General features: G+C 40.6%; 1 protein-coding gene across 21 annotated transcripts in view; it reads right to left on the reverse strand.

Moving 5' to 3' along the window:
* foxp1b (forkhead box P1b) overlaps positions 1-19028 on the reverse strand; it is a 155400-nt gene that overhangs the window by 96656 nt on the left and 39716 nt on the right. For 17 of the 21 annotated variants that reach the window (XR_006376258.1, XR_006376257.1, XM_044181774.1 and 14 more), the window contains one exon: positions 4726-4792. The exons of 1 other annotated variant lie outside the window; for it this stretch is intronic. The gene's annotated coding sequence lies outside the window, so the exon portion shown is untranslated. Of the gene's footprint in view, positions 1-4505; positions 4524-4725; positions 4793-9382; positions 9506-19028 lie in introns of those variants that run through there. 3 more of the 21 variants (XM_044181694.1, XM_044181685.1, XM_044181697.1) reach the window with 2 other exon arrangements.

Raw genomic sequence — 19028 nt, forward strand, 5'->3', positions numbered from 1 at the left:
CTGTAAGACAACTCATCTGCGGATGGAATTTGCTTACTTCTGTCGCCTCAGTCAATCTCACACAAAGACTGTGTCACGTTAGCCGTCTGCACCTGGTAGCAGGCTGACAATATCAAAGCTCCTCACTCTCCTAGCAGACCAGAGTTTATATATCCGTCAATATTTTTCAGACCAAAAGAAGACATGTCTGTTTGATGCTGATAGAAAAAGAGATTGAAACTTGCCAAACGCGTTTTCCCCAAAAGGTATTTTAAGTAGCTTCAAGATAACACATCTGTGATAACATTATCAGTGCAATTCTTTCTACCTCACAGCAGAAGATAATTCACATGAAAGTTGTAGGAGATGCAAGAGAAAATAAGAATGTTGCTCTATTGTGTGACATAATATATTCAACATAAGGCATGCATCTAACTGGGCAACCTGTTTAGCCAGACAATACAGAGGCGGGCGATCTGTCAGAGTGTGTTCTGATAGCAGCTGATGCGGCCATGGGAGCAGAGCATCAGATAGGGAGAGCAGACGGCGGCCAGGTGAGGGTGTTTCGAAGGCTTTGACACATCCTGTGATCTCAATCAACAGGAAAAGGCAGAAGCATGCTGTCGCTTTACGTCTCTGCCTTGGTCTCCATTGTGACGTCTTTGTAGGGATGATAATTTTTCATTTTCACGCTGCCTTGCATCTATTCTGCCTGTCACTGTTTTTAACTACAGCAGCCAAGCTCAGAGAGTAGATTACGGTACTTACAGTGCATGAAAAACACAGCAACAAAACTGCCAGTGACAGAAGCGTTTAACTTTCTTGCTAGAAATCTCCCCCATGTGGCACTTTTGCTACAGCGAGTTGTTTATTATGTTCCAAGCTAGGCATAAGCGATTAAAGGGGCTCTTAAGAATCAAAGTGTTATAAATGCATGGAAACACAGCCGGCTGTAAATGCCACAGAATTAGAAGCTTACCAAGCCTAATACTAATACATGGCAATTTTCAGATATAAAGAAATTACTTTTTTAAAGTAAGCAATAAATGCAGTCAAGGGAACTATTACAGAGGCCCTATTTTCATCCCAGCATAAATCTGCCCACGACCTTTCTGTGGGTCCAGCTCATGAATCCACTTGTTTATTCTTAACAATTCCATAAAAGGTGGATTAACAAAGCAACCTCGACAAGTAAAACTAAGGCAATTTAAACCACAGCATTTACACCAAAGGAAAAATTAGAAGAAACTGAGCGTTTGCATGATTTGTTCTTCTCTCCCTTACGTGGATTCATGAAATTCAAATGAAGTCCAGCATGAGATGATAACATGCTGAAGCCCTCAAAACAGAGAAACATGTTTTGGGCATCTGAGGATTCTTCTAAGCAGAGGCGCTTTTCTGGAAAGTTGGATGTCATCAGATGGTCTGAATAAATTAGCTAAATAAGCAGCCCTATCACACAGATATGCCCATATGATGATAAGCATTCCAGATATCGACATCAAAACGTTCGTCAGACTGCAACAATAAACCATAAATATTCTAAAAAGTATGGTTGGTCCAAATTTAGACAAAAATGACCACCATGCTTTCACACACAAACACATACAATGTATTAGAGTCTATTGCACTTTGAAAGAGCTTTAAACACCAAGACATAGTAATACCATAAGCTGCCACGGTGACTTCTGCATTAGTGAGCCAATCAAAATCACATTGGAAAGTTGTGTCAATAATTAGGCTGATTTTGCCACATTAACATTAATTACACAACCATTTGGACTATGTCAGGGCTGATCTTACATCTGGAGCAGGCAGCTGAGGGGCCTGCTGGAGTGGACCTGACTATGCGGAGAATGCACACCAGATAAACAGCAGCAACATGAATCCACTTTGATTTTCTCCAAGTCTCTGTTTTCCAAATGTGGGGGTGATTGTCTGACTCAAATAAAAGCGGAGTATAGGCTGTTTAACAGATTGTGGTGATGAGGGCCTTACAGTAAAGAAAGGTTTAAGTAGTCTGACTGAAATCCTACTACAGCCATTGCTAACTGTAACGATGACAGTTACAGCTACTTTTCTTTTTCCAAACTCTATGGAGAAGCTGCAGCAGTTAATATTTAAGATGCAAATAATGTATCAGTAATGACTTTTTGTTAATAATCAAATAATGGCCCGTATGTGCCATCAACCCTTCTAGCTAGGATGTGGGGCTGGCCGATATGGCTTATAAATAATATCTCAATATTTTTAGGCTATGCTGCGATATACGATATAGCTCGATATACACATTTTCTCTAAAATAACCTCCAATAGCGTAAACATATGATGATCTTGTAGAATATGATGCATTGCTGTAGATTTAACCACCCAACAGTATATAAAGCAGTTAAAATTAGCTCAACCATAAACATCTACAGCAGTAAAATGCAACATACACATTAATGCAGCAGTAATATTAATCCAGAAACATCATATATAATAGTAAAACACTGACAGGGAGCATTTTACTGCAAAATGAGTACTTGCAGAAGTTTTACTTATAGTGGAGTATTTTCAAAGTTGGTATTAGTACTTTTGCTTTAGTAATGGACCTGAATACTTCTTCCATCTCTGGTGAGCACACCCACAGCCAAACTGCAGCTGCGTTACCGGCCGGCCGTTAAGGAAGATAGCCTTGTGGGTAACCTGTGGTGTTGTTGTGAAAGTGAGCCTTTCCCTTACGTTACTTTAGTCAGCCATAAAGTGTGTAGATAAGCTCAGGGTGCAGTATAGTAGTTAGTGGACGGCTGTGTGTTGTGTTTGCTGCCACAGAAAAGAAATACTGTCCCTGTTTGTGTAACGGAGCTATGGCGTCTTCTTGTACTCTTCACAGCGGAGTTGCTCCAGACTGTGAACAGCTAGCTACTTAGCAGCTTCGAATCAGGCTAAAGTAAATTCAAATAGCCTGAAACCCGAGGTCTCCCAAATACGTTTTGGAGCTGCGGAGATGGAACCGCGGGCAGAGTAATCGGAGCTATCAGATGATTGATCGCGTTTTCTCTTGTCGTAATAAAGTTAGCTGTTAACTAGCTAGCTGTTCACAGTCTGGACCAACTGCTCGAAGAGTAGAAGACACCGTAGTAACATTACATAAACTGACTTTTTATTTCTTTTTTGGGCTAGCAAACACAACACACAGCCTTTCACTAACTATTATTCTGCAACCTGAGCTTATCTACACACTTTATGGCAGACTAAAGTAACGTAACTACCCCTCAGCGGCGTCCAGCAGAAACACTGAAAACTTGAATATGATGATATGGTCATCTGCTATATCGCACATTAATTAATATTCGCCCAGCCCTACTAGGATGTAATTGGATTTATCACATTTTTAATGTACAGTTGCCCAATGCTAAACGTTTTGTCTTTGGGAATCCCTTCTGGGGTAAAAGGAGAGTTGTAGGATTCACCTTTTTTAAAATGCTGTTTAAAGAAATATATTCTAGGCAGAACACTTTACCACTTGTAATGTTTTGCTATTTTTTGTGGCAAGAAAATGTTAAACTTTAGCATTTTGTTTAAACTTACCATGAAAACAAAATATCAGCTATTTGCATATGTTTATGGAAATAAGAATGTGGAAATTATTCTATGAAAATACAGATATTTACACAAGAAAAACAGCGAGAATAAACTGTTTTATCCTTCCTGATTTTACTAATGTGTACGTTAGGCTATCCCTTCATGGGCAGGGTATGTTGTTGTACAATTTAATAATCATAAAATTAACTCAATCACTAGTTGCAATCCCAAAAATGAATACTGGTTGAACCCCAGTTACATCTCACAATATTTTGTTGCTCTGTAATAGCCTCAAACAAAAAAAAAAAGCACTGCTCAAATGTACAGTCGTTATTTGGCACATGTCCTAGCTACAAGTCACAACATGTTGATGGAGGGAGAGAGTGAGTGAGAGACAGAGAAGAAATGATAAAGATAGACAAAACAGAGAATGAGAGCAAGAGATGACAGTGAGGTTGAAGCTGTATGAGACAGAAAACAGACACACTTCTCCTCTGAAGCCCCGAGCTCCTGAAGTGTTAACTCTCCCACCACCCCCACCATGACCACACACACACACACACACAAAACTTCCCCATAGTCCTACTCCACCTCACCGGATCGCCTCCAGCCAAAAGTTCACATCCTGGGGGCCCCAAACCTTCTCAGATAGGGAGACGGGTGTGCGAAGCAAACACGTGATATCCACCAGAAAGGCCGAGATGCCAACGATAACAAGACTGAGTGCGGTAAACCTCCCCCCTCTTGTTTGGTAAACATAGCATTAACATATTTCAGCTTTTCCTGACAAATGTCAACACGTACAAACAGACAGATATCTTCACACTGAGCGGCCTCATTTCCTCATGTCCTACGATTTCTTCAATAGTGCTACGTAAAACTAATTTAAAACTAGTAATCACACAACTTCTTACTAACTCCATTTTGTCCTTCAGAGGAACTGACCCTTCATTACTCACCATGCTAGTCTTAAATCGGCAGCTTCTCAAACCACTGACAGAGTGCACCTGTTGAGCCCCCCACCACCAACGCTCCCACCCTCTTGCCCTGCACATACACACTCAAAATGCAGTGCACAAACAAGACAACCACACTGCATTCAGTTAATTATTAAGCCAATTCAATACAGCATTCACACACATGCAGGGACTTGAGTCTGGTGAATGATTGTGTGTTTACCTCCTACAAGGACTTGCTTATTTAAAGCAATCGGCAGTTCCAGCGGTGGTAAAACAGCCTCCTCGCCCTGCGGACACAAGATGGAGAATTATTTAGTTATGAAATAATTACCACTGCAGACCATAATGCTTGTCTTCAGCACCCACAAGCCAATTTACAGAAAGAAACACAGAGTACATGGTTGTAAACTAAATGCTACCAATAACAAGTTGCCCACCAGTTGCTACTGATCAGAATTGATAACATGCACAAAAAGTCTTACACGTGCTCTGAGAAATCATCAGAAAGAAATCAATTCTCTGCATTCCTGTGCTGTTTGCTTTCCTTTGTTTGTATGAAGCTGTACCAGTCAGAGTACCTCCCTTTGCTGCTACGGACGTGGAGCAACCATTTCAGCTCGAAGCGGGGCAGAAGGCACCTTTCGTTTATCGTCCTGTAGCCAACTATTGTCACCGTCTGACACATCCTTGCATTTCCATCTGTCTGTTAACTACAACTACACCCACTGATGATAACAAATGAACAATGGGGTTGTCTGATGTGAGTGAATGGTTTATTTGCAAGACAAAAACTTTTCATATTGCTGACAGTAGAGGCACTTCTTACCCCCCCCCCAACCTGGTGGTGAACACAGTGTACCTGTACCTGCTCTGCCCTGACTCAACTCCCCCTGGGCAGCCTGATCTGCATGCACACCGCTTTCCTAACTGAGCACTCAACCCAGGCAAAGAAAGATGGAAAAAAAAAACAAGAAGGAAACAAAATCTTATTTTTATGGTAAACTGAGAAGTGACTGTGGGGCAATATCTCAGGTGCATTTGAATAAAAGCATTAAAGCATATCCAAATACGAAAGGAAAAAAAAAAAAAAACTCCCAACTCCAACTCCCTCTCCCACTGTTCTTTTTTGCCGTTTACATTTGGCAGTCAAAACTGTGGCCAGGCATTTGTGCAAGTGTTTATCTAAAGCAGACTGAGCATAGATAAAAACACACCGGTCCAACCTGCCCAGTTTCAGCATTAATTATGTGTTAAATGCCCTTGTTGAAAACGCGAGTCAACATGCAGCTCGCTCTGAACTCTACTGAGGGTTGAACAATCATCCAAAATGGACCATTCCCACACAACTACCCTATTATTGTGATTCATTACACTTCAATTAACATATCATCAATGGAATCGTAAATCAATGGCGAGTGGTGACAAATGACAGATATTTTCAGTTTCAAACTACTAAACATCATTAATTCCCATCACCTGAAAGAGCCCCGGGAGCTAAATGAGTTTACCCAACGCATAACATCCATTTAGATAAATGTTCCATCATTTTAATGATGGAAAATTTGTATTGGAGAGAAAAGGCAACAACGGGATCCTGATAGCAGCTGTACGCCTTTTCTCCTTGTAATATAATGCCCATCTTGTAATGCCTAAACAGATAATTGTCTCCATTTCAAACAGCACAAGGCTGTAATATTGCCATTTAGAACAGTGGGGGTGCGAAGAACGTAGGGTGAGGATAAACAAGCACACGCTGCTTCACCCGGTTGGGAAAACCGAGCCCATCACACACTCCCACATTGAGATTTTAGGGAATAGAACAACTCCTGGTTGAGATAATTACCCACCTAGGTGGGTTATGTGCATGCTCAGTAAGTGGCTTAAACTAAGAATATGAATCAAAATGCAACAATTTCAAAAGACAAAGGAAACTAAGGAGCATTTTGCAAGGTTCGCATGTAAAATCTTGAGAGGATGGCGTAGGTGTACTGTGTTAAACAAAGTGGAAAATAGGACAACAAAGACTTTTGACAAAAAAATATCTCATAGTAGTTACAAGACTCGACTAGATAGCATGACCGCTATCCTGATACCTTTAGAGGATCAGATGATCCAAATAAATGTTTCCATTCTCTATGCAAATACCACAGGCTTCATTGTAATTGTAGAGGAAAAAACATGCAAACACCCTATTTTCAGAAGAAATGGAGAATCAGAAGGGTTTTTTGCTATGGTAATGAACGGCTGCAGTTACATCTGAGCACGAACAAAGACTCATTTTATTCTGTCCACAAACCTGTGAAGTGGACTTCCCCATTTGTGAGGGGGTCACGGCTTCACAATATGCTCTCTAGTCCCAGGTATGTTATCAGTGCCTTTGGCTTTGTTGTAAGATTGCATGTTCAAAATATGAATTAATACCCCTCCACTGAAACGCACCCAATCCCAACAAAAGGCCCGCATTCACTGTGGACAGCTCTTCAGCTCCTCTAATGGACAGGCTCTCCTCTCTCTTCACACTGTGCAGACAAAAAGATGAGGGCCCATGAATATTTACCACTAAGTAAAGTTATTCCATTAATTACTCTAAGCACGCTTAATACTGTATCTGTGGCTACTTCTGTGGCTGCTCGTTAATGAACCTTCACACATCATTACCATATTAATTAATGCTCAACTCAATGGTTGTCAATAGGAGGCTGCCAGAGTTCTTTACAGCCCATCCGGGATGTTTCGATCACTTAGTATCAGCGTCTGAATAAATCTACAGTATCTATTTATCACGCCAGGGCCTAACGGTGTGTTTGACTAAAACAAAAACAAAAAAAATAGTGCCACTGGTTAACACTCCTCAAGGCTGGTGGATCCGCATTAAGAGCATTGTGTAAATAAGAAGAGGGCGTAGGAGAGTTTTAGTTGTGTAGAGCCAGTGATAGCTATATACAGAGTCATTGGTGTTTGTTTTTAGGGTGTGTGCAGGAGATTTTCCAAGTCACTGTCTGTGCTCTGAAACACAGGAAAATCTAAAGCATGACTCACTTCTCAATAAACGCAGCTGTTTACTGAACGATCTGATCTGCTAAAAGGGGCTGACTGCACACTATTTTCTCCCTCTTTTATTCTGGGCTTTTATTAAGAGGGACTGATTAAATGAAAAACATGGCTAAGTCTCGTAAAGACGACAAAGTCAAAAATGTGAAAAAACAAGCGTTGTTTTTTTCTTTTTGATGTGATTGGCAGGATCCTGGCATTATATTGTAACACTCACACAGACTGTAAACAACAGCACTTTCTGACACGCAAACAGACTCAAAACCCACCAATTAAACCCAACTTCAATCCAGCCAGCCCTTATTCTGGATACATTTTTCAGATTCTTTTTTTCTAAGCTTAAAAGGCAGCAGTGCAGTCTGGTGAATGTCAGGCCTGTCTGATCCCCCAGATTCTTTGGACCTGCCCTCACATTTTGCTGAGCTAAGAACAAAGTACACAGAGTACACACAGAGAGCTTTGCTGCCTTAATACCAAGGAAGAGGAATTTTACTCCTAACCCAAAACAAACAAGGCCACATATTTCTTTACACTATTTAAATGAGCTCATTGAATACAAAAAGCAACTTCAGGAAGTCTAAGAACCATGAGAAAAACCATCAGAAAACTGCACTTTTTATTATTTTGTCTGCTGACAAGTCACAGCTGGGGCAGCTCAGGATCCACGCACTTGAAAAAAAGTCTCACACTTTGCACGTGAAATTAGATCAGCGCAGTCAACAAGTTCAACCCTGATCACACATGTACATCACACAAAGGGCTAACACACAGTGAACATTATGCAATCCTATTTTTATAACCAACCCCTTTCCACCCTGTCAAGTAGGAGGACTGTCAATTCTACCCAGCCATATCAGGTTTCCACTCTCGCCCAGGTCCCAGCTCCTTTCCAACCACAGATCCTCTGCGCTATTAATATCAATAAGCTGCAGATTCCATTTCCCCAGACAAAGACAAAGGGAGAAGAGGAGGCGATGAGTGAGGGGAGGAACTAATACCCTCACGCATCACTGTGGGGTTACCACTTACTATCACCTCCAGCCCTGCTGCGCTGAAAAAAGGGAACGTTTGGCACATGAACTCGTATACACTCTGTTTCACACATACGCAGGCACCCATACACATGCCCACATTACGGCAATGCAAATTTTGTTAATAGAGAAGTTTATTTTATCATTCAGGCACTTTGAGTGAACAAGCTTTACCTATAATTTCTGTTGGAAATGCATTTCGATTTGAAATTACAAGCCCAGACACACAACTAGGGTGATTATTTTCGTTGTCAACAAATCTGTCAACTATTCTCTCGATTAATCAATTACTCATTTTGTCTAAAAATGTCTGAAAATAGCGAAAAATGCCCATTACAATTTCCCAAAACCCAAGATGATATCTTCAAATTGCTTGTTTTGTCCGACCAACAGTCCAAAACTCAAAGATATTTAGTTTACTTATTATATAAGACAAAACAAAGCAAATTAATATATTAAATTAATATATTAATTGTTTCAGCTCTACACACAACTGTTTGCATTTATCAGATATTTAATTGACTTCCTTCATGAATTTGCAATATTACACTACATTTTACTTCATCTAAATGCTGGACACGTGGTAGTAACTCTACTACTCTACCTACAGTAAAACCGATTGCTATCTACACCCTATACACCAACTCTGTCAATCACTTACAGAACACACCTACAAACACACCCGCACGGACATGCACACACATACATCCACCAGTGTCCCATAAAAGGCAAGAAGAGGAGGAGAAAAAACATGAGAGAAAGTGTGGAAAGGTAATGAAACGTTTACGGACTCACCCTTGAACAGTTAAACAGACTTTCATAATGTTCATGAAACTGTATATTGATGCAGATTCCCTCCAAGCACTGAGTGTTTTGAAATCCACTTCTGAAGAAGAGGAGAAAGCTGCCAGTGAAAGTAACAGGTATGGAGTAGTTGAAGTAGTGTGTGGTAGTTGAGTGTGTTTGCACATGTATGTGTGTACGTGAGAGAGAGAGAGAGAGACAGACGAGTGAGAGAGAGAGAGCGAGAGAACTAGAGAGGGACTGGAGGTATGTGGTCTTAACACAACAAAAGCTGGTGCCTTGCTCTAGATTAAATATGCAGGAAGAGGCCCCTTTGCATAAACACAAACACTCAGCAAATGAAGAACTGGCACAGAGCAGAGGCCTGCTGAGAGCTCTACCTGTCCTGGCCTCTTTTAATTAGACAAGAGCAGGCAGAACAAATGAACATCAACACGGTCACACAAGGCAGAACAAAAGGAAGGGGGAAAAAAGAAAATACTTCCTCAAGCCTCAAAAATGTCCTTAATGAGAAGAACAGAAGTTTATAGAGAAGCTGTAAAAAAAAAAAAGGGTGCACAAATTTCACAAGTCACAAAGAAGATTTTTGATTATTTTTCTGGTATGATCGTCTTGTTTACACCTTGTCGGATACTGCACATGGGTATTCTACATTTAAAGAAACTTTGAAAATTACTTTGCCAATATTTGTCAGATTGTTAATAAAACTCAGTGAAATCTAACCATCTGATATATATATATATATATATATATATATATATATATATATATAAACTACCTAACTCTGTAACCAGAGCATGATGACTTCAACATGAAACTGCTTAATTACAACCTAAAACATTAATTAAAATCTAAAATATCAAATTTAATTAATTTAAGTAGGTCATTTTTTGGTGTGGGTTTTCATTAAATTATGTCCTGGATTAAAAAAAAAATACACCTTGTGATCCTTTAATACATCTTTACATACGCTTCTCCTCTACACACCTCTTAGTGGAAATGGGAAAGAATAAAAGCTGAATTTTAAACGGCAGAAACGGCACATTTATACCAAGGTCCATTGTCCGCGTCTTTCTTTCTTAAGTCTCTCAATTACATCCCCACTTTCCTCCCTCCCTCTTATTCTCTTCATTTATCTGTCTCTCCCTCCATTTTTTTTCTCATTTAGGACAGGAAGGCAGAAGCGTGTGGTGTTGGGGGGTGGCTGTCAGAGTGAAGCAAAAAAAAAAAAAAAAAAAAAAAACCAACAGAGGAGAATGGGAGCTGAGCCCCTCCAGAAAATCTGGAGTGGCGTCAGATGCTTGGTGACACATACCGATGTGGCCAGTCAAAGATGTCATTTTCATGCGAAACCCTCTCAATCGCATCACGGTGAAGGGAGAGGGAGTTAGGGGTGAGGTGACAGTAGGTGAAAGGGGAAGAGAGGGAGAAACTGAGGGGTGAAAGGGAGTCAGAGAGAGAGAAAGGAGAGCAGAAATGAGACCTCTGGAAAATAAACAGGGTGTAGGGTTTCAAAGGCAAGGGGGACACAGGCATTCCATTGTTCAAGCCAATTATCAGTGGAAAATAATAACAACAGATGGATCCAGAGCGGCCAACTTGTGCCGGAGCACCCTGGCGCTGGGGAACAGATGATGAAATGTGAGAGTGCTGTTGGAGGGGTTGGGCTCTGTGTGTGTGTGGGGGGGGGGAGCTGACCCACAGTCACACACACACACACACACACACACACACACACACACACACACACACACACACACCTCCACCTCCACATACCAGATGTGAACTTCCATAAGGACAGTTTAATATGTGCTCTCTGGCCACCACTTGTGCTGCGCAGCTTGGGCATACCAGACAATGGCTTGGTCAACACCTCCATGTGTTCAAAAGTAAGATGACACATATGGCTCCCGTGTTGCCGTGTGATAAATTTAAATCTGTGCATTCCTTTCATGTTCAACAAAGCTGGGTCATTCGATGGCGAACACATGCTGGAAAAACACCACAAAGTGTAGTAGCTAGAATGAAGATATATTTTTTTTTTTTACTTCTTCTGGCCCGGATTTTCTTTTATTCCAATCAGCACATATCCCAGATGACCTGTTGTGATGCTTTCATTTGATGTTTTCCAGCGTGCCTAACGTTCACAGACAGGCAGATGCAAAAGTGCAGCAGAGACAGACCTCATTGACTCTGGCTTCATTCACAGATCCCTCATATCAGCCACAGACTGACAGGCAGCGGAGGGGGCTGCAACCTTAAAACAAAACCAATTCTCTGTGTGCCTTGTCAAGGGTGGGAGATGTCAGCAGATAGCAGTACAAAAGATCTGCCCTTCCTTTTCACAAGAAAAGAGAAGTTTTCGTTTCATTAACTCCAGACTAAAGTGTAATTATCTCCCTATAGACCTTAATCACCAACAGAAGGATAATAGAACAAAAAGCAGTTTCTTCTTCAGTCAAGATATTTTATGTTGTTGTTCTTTTTTCTCTCCTCTGCACTTTGGATGAATCCATCATATATTGCAATAGAATCATGGGGGCACAAGTGAAGTCTCATTTTCAAATACTGTCAGTTGCAAAGGGTGAAAGATTTTGGCCATAAAACAGACTACTTTGCTTGAGTGTGCAATTTAACCCTAACCCTGGCCTTTTTCTATCTGGCTGTTTGACCTGACTGGTGGCTACTGAGAGTACAGGGCAACACAACCGGCGAACATACAGATAACGAAGTTCAGTCTTTGATGAATCCTGCGAATGGGTGAATATTGCGGGCACTGCGTCCTCCCTCAGAAACTGCCACTGTAGTCCCTGATATGCTCTGAGCAGAGGCAGGTGTTGGCAGTTGGGATGGGAAGTTTTTCATCCCCAGGTTGTGCACCCATTTGCTGGCAAGCTGGGACTTGCTGAGTGAGAACCTGTAAAATCTTATTTCCGAGCCTTTGACAAACTTATTGTCGCACCCGATTGCACAAATAACGGGCATGGTGTCCTTTTTGCGACAAACTAAGCGACAATGCAGAAAAATGTGCTGAAAACGTGCTGAAAATACTTGAACTGAAATCAGGCTGAACACCAAAACACCACTTTGGCATTGTATATAATCTAAATGACTAAGACTGCTTGAAGGTGCTTGTGATACTGTACCACAAATGATAAATCCCCGGAGAATTGCACATAAGGATTTTCTACGGGAGAAAAAAAAAAAAGAATAGAAAACTTTGCCTAGATTTAATTAGCTTATGAGAAATAATTGCTATTAGCAAATCTCGTCAAATGGGGTTGAGGCGTTTTACTGGGGGAAAAAAAAGTCATATTTTTGGACGATGCGGAGACAAAGGGTTTTCAAACAGGAGCTGGCGGGCCATCAACCGTTTTAGTGCACTGAGACTGAGGTCGAGTTAATTAGACTATTGTCATTTTAATCAGGACAGCTCGGCGGCCATCACTTCCTGAAAGAGCCAGTGGACTTTAAACGGCTCAGGGATTTTTGTGTGTGTGTGAATGTATGTGCATGTGTACTGTATGTGTGTGTGTTGGGCCCGAGGTGTCACCCAGCTATGGGTTATGGAGTATGGTCTGGTTCTCTCACATGCTTAGAACATTAATGAGCTGGAGACACACCAAGGAAACAAAGAAGCCTGTAGAATCACCAGGGGAAACTACTTGCCTCTGCTCTACTCTCTCTCTGTTCATTTGAAAATAATTTAAATATCAAATATTTGAAATAATTTGCTTCTCCCTGGCTATCAGATTTTGAATAGACTCTTTCATGTCTTTGTTATTATGTTCTTCACTGGCATTAGCATTTAAAACATAATTTATGTAACCATATTTTCTAGGTGCTTACCATTATGTTACAATAACGATTTATTTTTTTCTGATTTCCATATTTTATGAATACAATCTGCAGTTCGTAATAACAAACCAAAGACTGATATCTTACTAAATCTTTGCTGAATATCATTATTCTAAAGAGAGTTTTAATCAAAACTGACAAAGGACTGGATTTAACCTCCTCTAGGCTCGCTAGATGAAATTTACTGTGTGCCACCTTTAGTGAAAAAACGAAGGTAAAGATGGTGAAGCCGACACCAGCCCTCAGAGCAAGAGCAGGGAGGTGGAGCTGAATACTAGAGCTGTCAGTGGAGCTCTGCCAATCAGCAGGGGTGATAAAAGGGCCAACCCAATATTAACACCAAAACATCTTTGTAACTTTTCCCCTGGCCATAAGTTCAGGTCATCTGTGGACAAGGTGACAATGGTAACCTGCAGACAAATGCTTGTGAACTTCCCCCTGTGACACTGCCGTCAGCCCCGGGGCAGGACGGGCCAATGACATTAGCCAAGCATCTGAGTACAAAGTCGACCAGTGCAATATTTCATATTCACTGACCTCAAGGGAAAGGGCATTAAAAGGGATTGGAGCAGTTCTAGTACATTTGACTCCATGCCACTTTTTACTGTGTCTGTTTATGATTATATTAATAGTTCCATAAGTTCATCCTTTTTAACATTAGTCATTAATATTTCACAGGGAGTTAATATTAATCTGATCAGAAATTATCTTCCTTCAATAATTCAATATACACATTAATAATTCAGTCAAAAGAATGTTCAGCATATTTGAGGGGAAAACTGGAGACATTCAATAACTAAATGTGAGAAAATGAGGCCAAATAACTCACATTACAGCATCAACTTAGCTAAATACAGTAAAAGCTAAATCTAAATGCCAGTGCTCTATGAGCAACTTCAATTGGAATGCAGCTTGTTAGCAAGGAAAGCTAACAAGCACAAGTCTATTAAAAAAAAAAAGACATCATGGAAAAAATTATAGCAACCTTTTTTGTTTCACCTTAAACTGCTTTGTAATCCAGATTTAAGTGCACTGACTAACCAGGGGCCACAGGTTGCTGTATTTACTTGTGTACACTCAGAGATAAGACAGACATGCAGACTGTGAAGCCTCTGCGCCATTAAAAGCCCCAAACTGCCAAAGTTCCTCCATGAGAGATTTACAGGGATTAGATGATGAAATAAGGGCCTAATCTTTATTTGACAGAGAAGCCAATCTCTGGCTCACTGGTCAACCCCTTGCAGTAGGCCCCTCTCTCTCACTCACTTTCACTGCTACATACCTCATGCTTACCTAAAACCACATTCAGGATGCATATTGTGCCTTGAGGTCTATGAGGTCTCAATCCAATTTTCAAAAAAAAAAGACAGTGTAATTTTTCAAGAGAGAAGGGTGCAGATGCATAGTGCTACAAAGACTAATTTCATAAATGATGTCCTATATTGGGTCACAGCCTTACCTGCATGAGAGTACATCTTGATGGCTATTTCTTTTTGTAATTTTCCTTTCTTTTTTTTTTTATGGGGGGGTCGAAGCTATGGCCTGATTGAAAATCTAACCAATTTCCTTGCGCAGTTTAATGACAGATGGAAAGAGATATTTCATGGAGATGTATAGTTGAAACTGATAAACTATTAATCACACCGCTGGACAATGACACCAGCTAAATTTAAACACAAAGTAAAAAAGCGTCAAGTAAAGCCTCCCTAATTCCTTAAATTATTCATTACTGGGGGCTGTTATTGCACAGCATATAGAATAAAAAACTGCAGATTCCACTTAATTACAGTGCGTGTTGATGGAGGCTATAGATGTCACAGCTATGTTTAACCCTGTCACATACTGGCTGGGGCCTTCACCTGCCCGTCTGTCCCTCTTCCTCTCACCATCCCTCTGTATCTGTCTGCTCAATGTTTGACCTACACAACCACTGCCAAGATGATGAAGAAGGTGAGAGAGTGAAGAGGAGGAGGAGAGTGATAAATAAGACCTGGTTATTTAGTGTAATGTATATTTCTCAAAGTGTAGTGCAGATCCTGCTGTGTGACATCTGTTGTTAATGATTTTAATGTTAGCGTTTTCACATTGCATTCCAACACATGGTGTTTCTGCTGGTGGCACTATGGCACTATTTTCTTTGTCTGTTTGGCTATGATGGCGAATACACTCACGCTTAATATAAATTGTTCATTTAATACATTCAACTCATTCATTCCACTCTTGCTGTGGCTCTTAATGGAAATTGCATCCTTTCTGGAGAATTCCTTCCATAAAAAGACCTACCAGACACCAGAAAGCAGTTGCACAAGGTTTTCCGATCAAGATAAGGATCCAATTTTATTTTTTTTTTTTTTTGTGGAAAAAGCTCTGCTTGGAGCGCTTCAAGAGAGGAGAAAGATTCTGGAGCACCTTGTATCTATAGCTAAAGACTGCTAATTTCAGTTTACCTGTTGCTCATTTTATCTGATCCCACCGCTTAGTTAGCGACAGATGCTGATTTATGTCACTTCCTTAGTAGGAAGTAGTCTCCACTATCAAATTCTCTATGTTTGTTGTCTAGTTTACCCTTCATTGTGATTGGATGAATGAGAGAAAAAAAGTTGTTGTTACTCAGCACTTTCTGATTTTTGGAAGCTCTGCTCTCCCAAAAGGTACAGTACCTTTTCAAAAGTTTTCTAGTCGGTTGCAACTAGGAAAAAAAAAAACCCACACTACATGTAAACACACGCGTTGACATCTGAAACCCAGTTGGAAATTATTGTGTTGTCAAAAACACTGGTAATTTAAAACAACAATGTGTGCTTTGGGTGTACTTTACTTAAAAACGGTGTCTAAAAAATGAGTGAAGATTCAGTTGTGTGGTGGAAGGAGCGCGCACCATGAGCAAAAGCTCCGTCAGGTGGCCTGTTATCTCCGGAGGTCGGCTACAGTAGTGGTTTTATTCTCTTCTGTTTTCCCCTGCAACTGCAATAAAATAAAGATATACAAAATAATGTTAAATGTTAATATCTCCCACTACTGCTTTCCATTTTAATTACTAGAAAGGTAGTCGGTTATATTAATGTAAACCAGATTAAACTGATATTGATGTATTATGTACAATAATGATGCTTAAAGTAACACGACGGGTTTATTTTTAAAGAACTAACACACAAAGTTTGTAGTCTTCAGATGTAATTTTCCTATAACTGGCAGACAAAGGCTTTGTTTGTGTGCTCCATATCCTCCACTCAGTGTTTCTCCCTCACTATCTCTCGCCGTCTCGCTTCCTTCTATCATCCCCAGCTCAAAGTAGCAAACAGAGTTGTACGCAAATACTAAAAGCCATAATGCATTATATTGTTTGGTGTTAACATTTGAATATTGAAATGATGTGTTTTAGATCTAGATATTCCCATTTCAATTTCCATATACTGTACAGGCTGAATGCAGGTTGGCGGGTTGAAGACTTTATGAGCATATTTGCATCTTTTCTACACAATATTGGTTTGACACACCATCCTTTTTTATGATTATGTTCTTGCTTCATACATACTTGTTAACAATGCAAGTTACCCATGTTTAGTAAATGACTACTGTATGTGGCCTGTGTGAGAGCCACAGAGCTGAATATGTGAATCACCCACGTACATGCCACTTAACCAAATTGGCAAAGCTGATAAGCCATATTTACATAGCAGTGTTGCTAGGCGTGATTACTATCAGTAAAACTTCCCCCCCACGCTTTAATGGAAAGTTGGGATATAACTTAGTGTGGGTTACAGCTGCCCTCAGGAAAATAGCTCAATTACACTCGTGGATATAAACACTCATGTGGCTGTCAGAGTGGTAAACAGATGTGGGGTGACAGACTGTAGTACATGATCAGTCAAGCAGCTGTTGCTGCACCTTCATTCATTCACTTGTTCTGATGATGTATTCCAATGCCCCCTCGGCTCAACATGCAGCCATACTATTTGCTTATGGGGCAGCGGCAATTGGCAGATTAAGCTGCTGAGAATATCATTAACATGTTCCCTGTGTAAAGCTAACGCCTGCTGCACTTTTACTGCCGCAGTCAAACACAACAATCAGTTTGCATGAAGTGGACACCATGGGTGGACTGAGTGTGACTTTAGTCCCTGTCTCTCTGCAGAGGCCGCTCTGTTCTGATGCAGGGTAGTTCCGAAAACGACAACTTCTTTCCAAACTGAAAAAAAAAGACTACATAAGAGCTTTCAGAATGATGTCATATGGTGTTATTTTGTCTTGGCGCACTGTGCATTTGTACTCACACAGTGTATTGAAAAGGACATTCCCTTTGGCTGTTGTCTCATTGGGAGCCTACCTGTCACACGGCTGATATGACGCTCTTTGAATGCAATGTGTACATGTGATCAGAGCTGCAGCAAGCACCCCAGATGACAAAGTGACTAGGGGTGTCAAAGCAGCCTACAAACAGGGCTGTCCTCTTCCAGACAGGAAGCTGGGAGCAGCAGAGACGCTGCCTTGTCTCATCTGCCAGCAGCGCTCGCTGCCTCCCTGCCTCATCACAGCAACCATGTCTGATGGTGTGCACAACTCCATGCTGGACGGCTGTTTTGATTTCAGCCTGTGTGACACATCTGTTGCTTGTCACGTTGTGTTGTGCCCGTCTGCAAGCTGAGCGCGACCGGGGCAAATGTGCTTCTCATCCTTCTGTCGGTGTTTACAAACAGGGCTCGCGCTTACAAACAGGCCAGCATGCTACACATCACGTGGAAGGTCAGGAGGCCTTATGAGACACTACGTGCACCTGTGCCACTGGTGTCACAAGCCATCAATCCTGCTGCAAATGTGTGGTATGTAGGCTAAAAGTGGCTGAATGTGAGTGCTCTGTATTAAAAGATGCATTATCTGCTAATAAACCCTGTTATGATAGATTAAGTAAAAGTCAGAAGTAATTGCAGTGTTGATTGTATATAATAGGAAAAGGAAAAAGGTATGGATCTTGGTCACTTTATTATCCTTTAAGTATTCCCCATCATTGTACTCTGCCTACTGAAAATAAATGATTTCCCCCCCATGTCTAATTGAGAAAATTTGCTACAGCTGTAAATCAAATCTCCATCTACGCTGCATTCCTCACAATGTGCTCTTTGTGGGCTTTTAAAGTACTTTGCAAGAGCATTTCACAAAACTACCAAAATCAAGGATATTCTATTCAAGACTCCCACTGTCAGCTTAAATACATCAGCGATGACCATGGCTAATTGGATCCATCCAGTCCATCCATCTCTGAAGTACACATGCTATATCAGCGAAAATCAAACAACAGTTACACTCAGCGCAAGGCAAGCCCTGGCACTAAAGAGCCAGAAAGGTATTTATTAATGGGATGTTACAGTAGCTTAGGAGGGGTGCATTCACAAGTGCTTCATTTCGGTGTCCTTGTCTGTCCAATCAATATTCAAAAGTGCCACGTAATTACACGTTTAGGATTCATTTACATGCAAAGTGCCAGTGTGGCCATAAATTGCAGTGAAAAAGTTTCTGAGATTTTTTTTTCTTACTTTTTCCTATTTTTAAAAAAAAAAAAATGTTTTAAATATGTTGATAAACATAATTATTTCATTCTAAATAATACAAAAAAAAAACAAAAAACAGCAAAGTGAAAAAACTAAGGTTTGTCTACATGAACAATTTGCATGAGTACCAAACCCCGGCCTGTTATGTAAATGCAATCCCTCTTAAGAGGGTGGGGAAAAATTTAAGATGGCTCATTTACATTATCAAATGACACAACACTCATACTTTCCAT

This window comes from Siniperca chuatsi, linkage group LG2, assembly GCF_020085105.1.
Source record: "Siniperca chuatsi isolate FFG_IHB_CAS linkage group LG2, ASM2008510v1, whole genome shotgun sequence".
NCBI classification, from domain to species: domain Eukaryota; kingdom Metazoa; phylum Chordata; class Actinopteri; order Centrarchiformes; family Sinipercidae; genus Siniperca; species Siniperca chuatsi.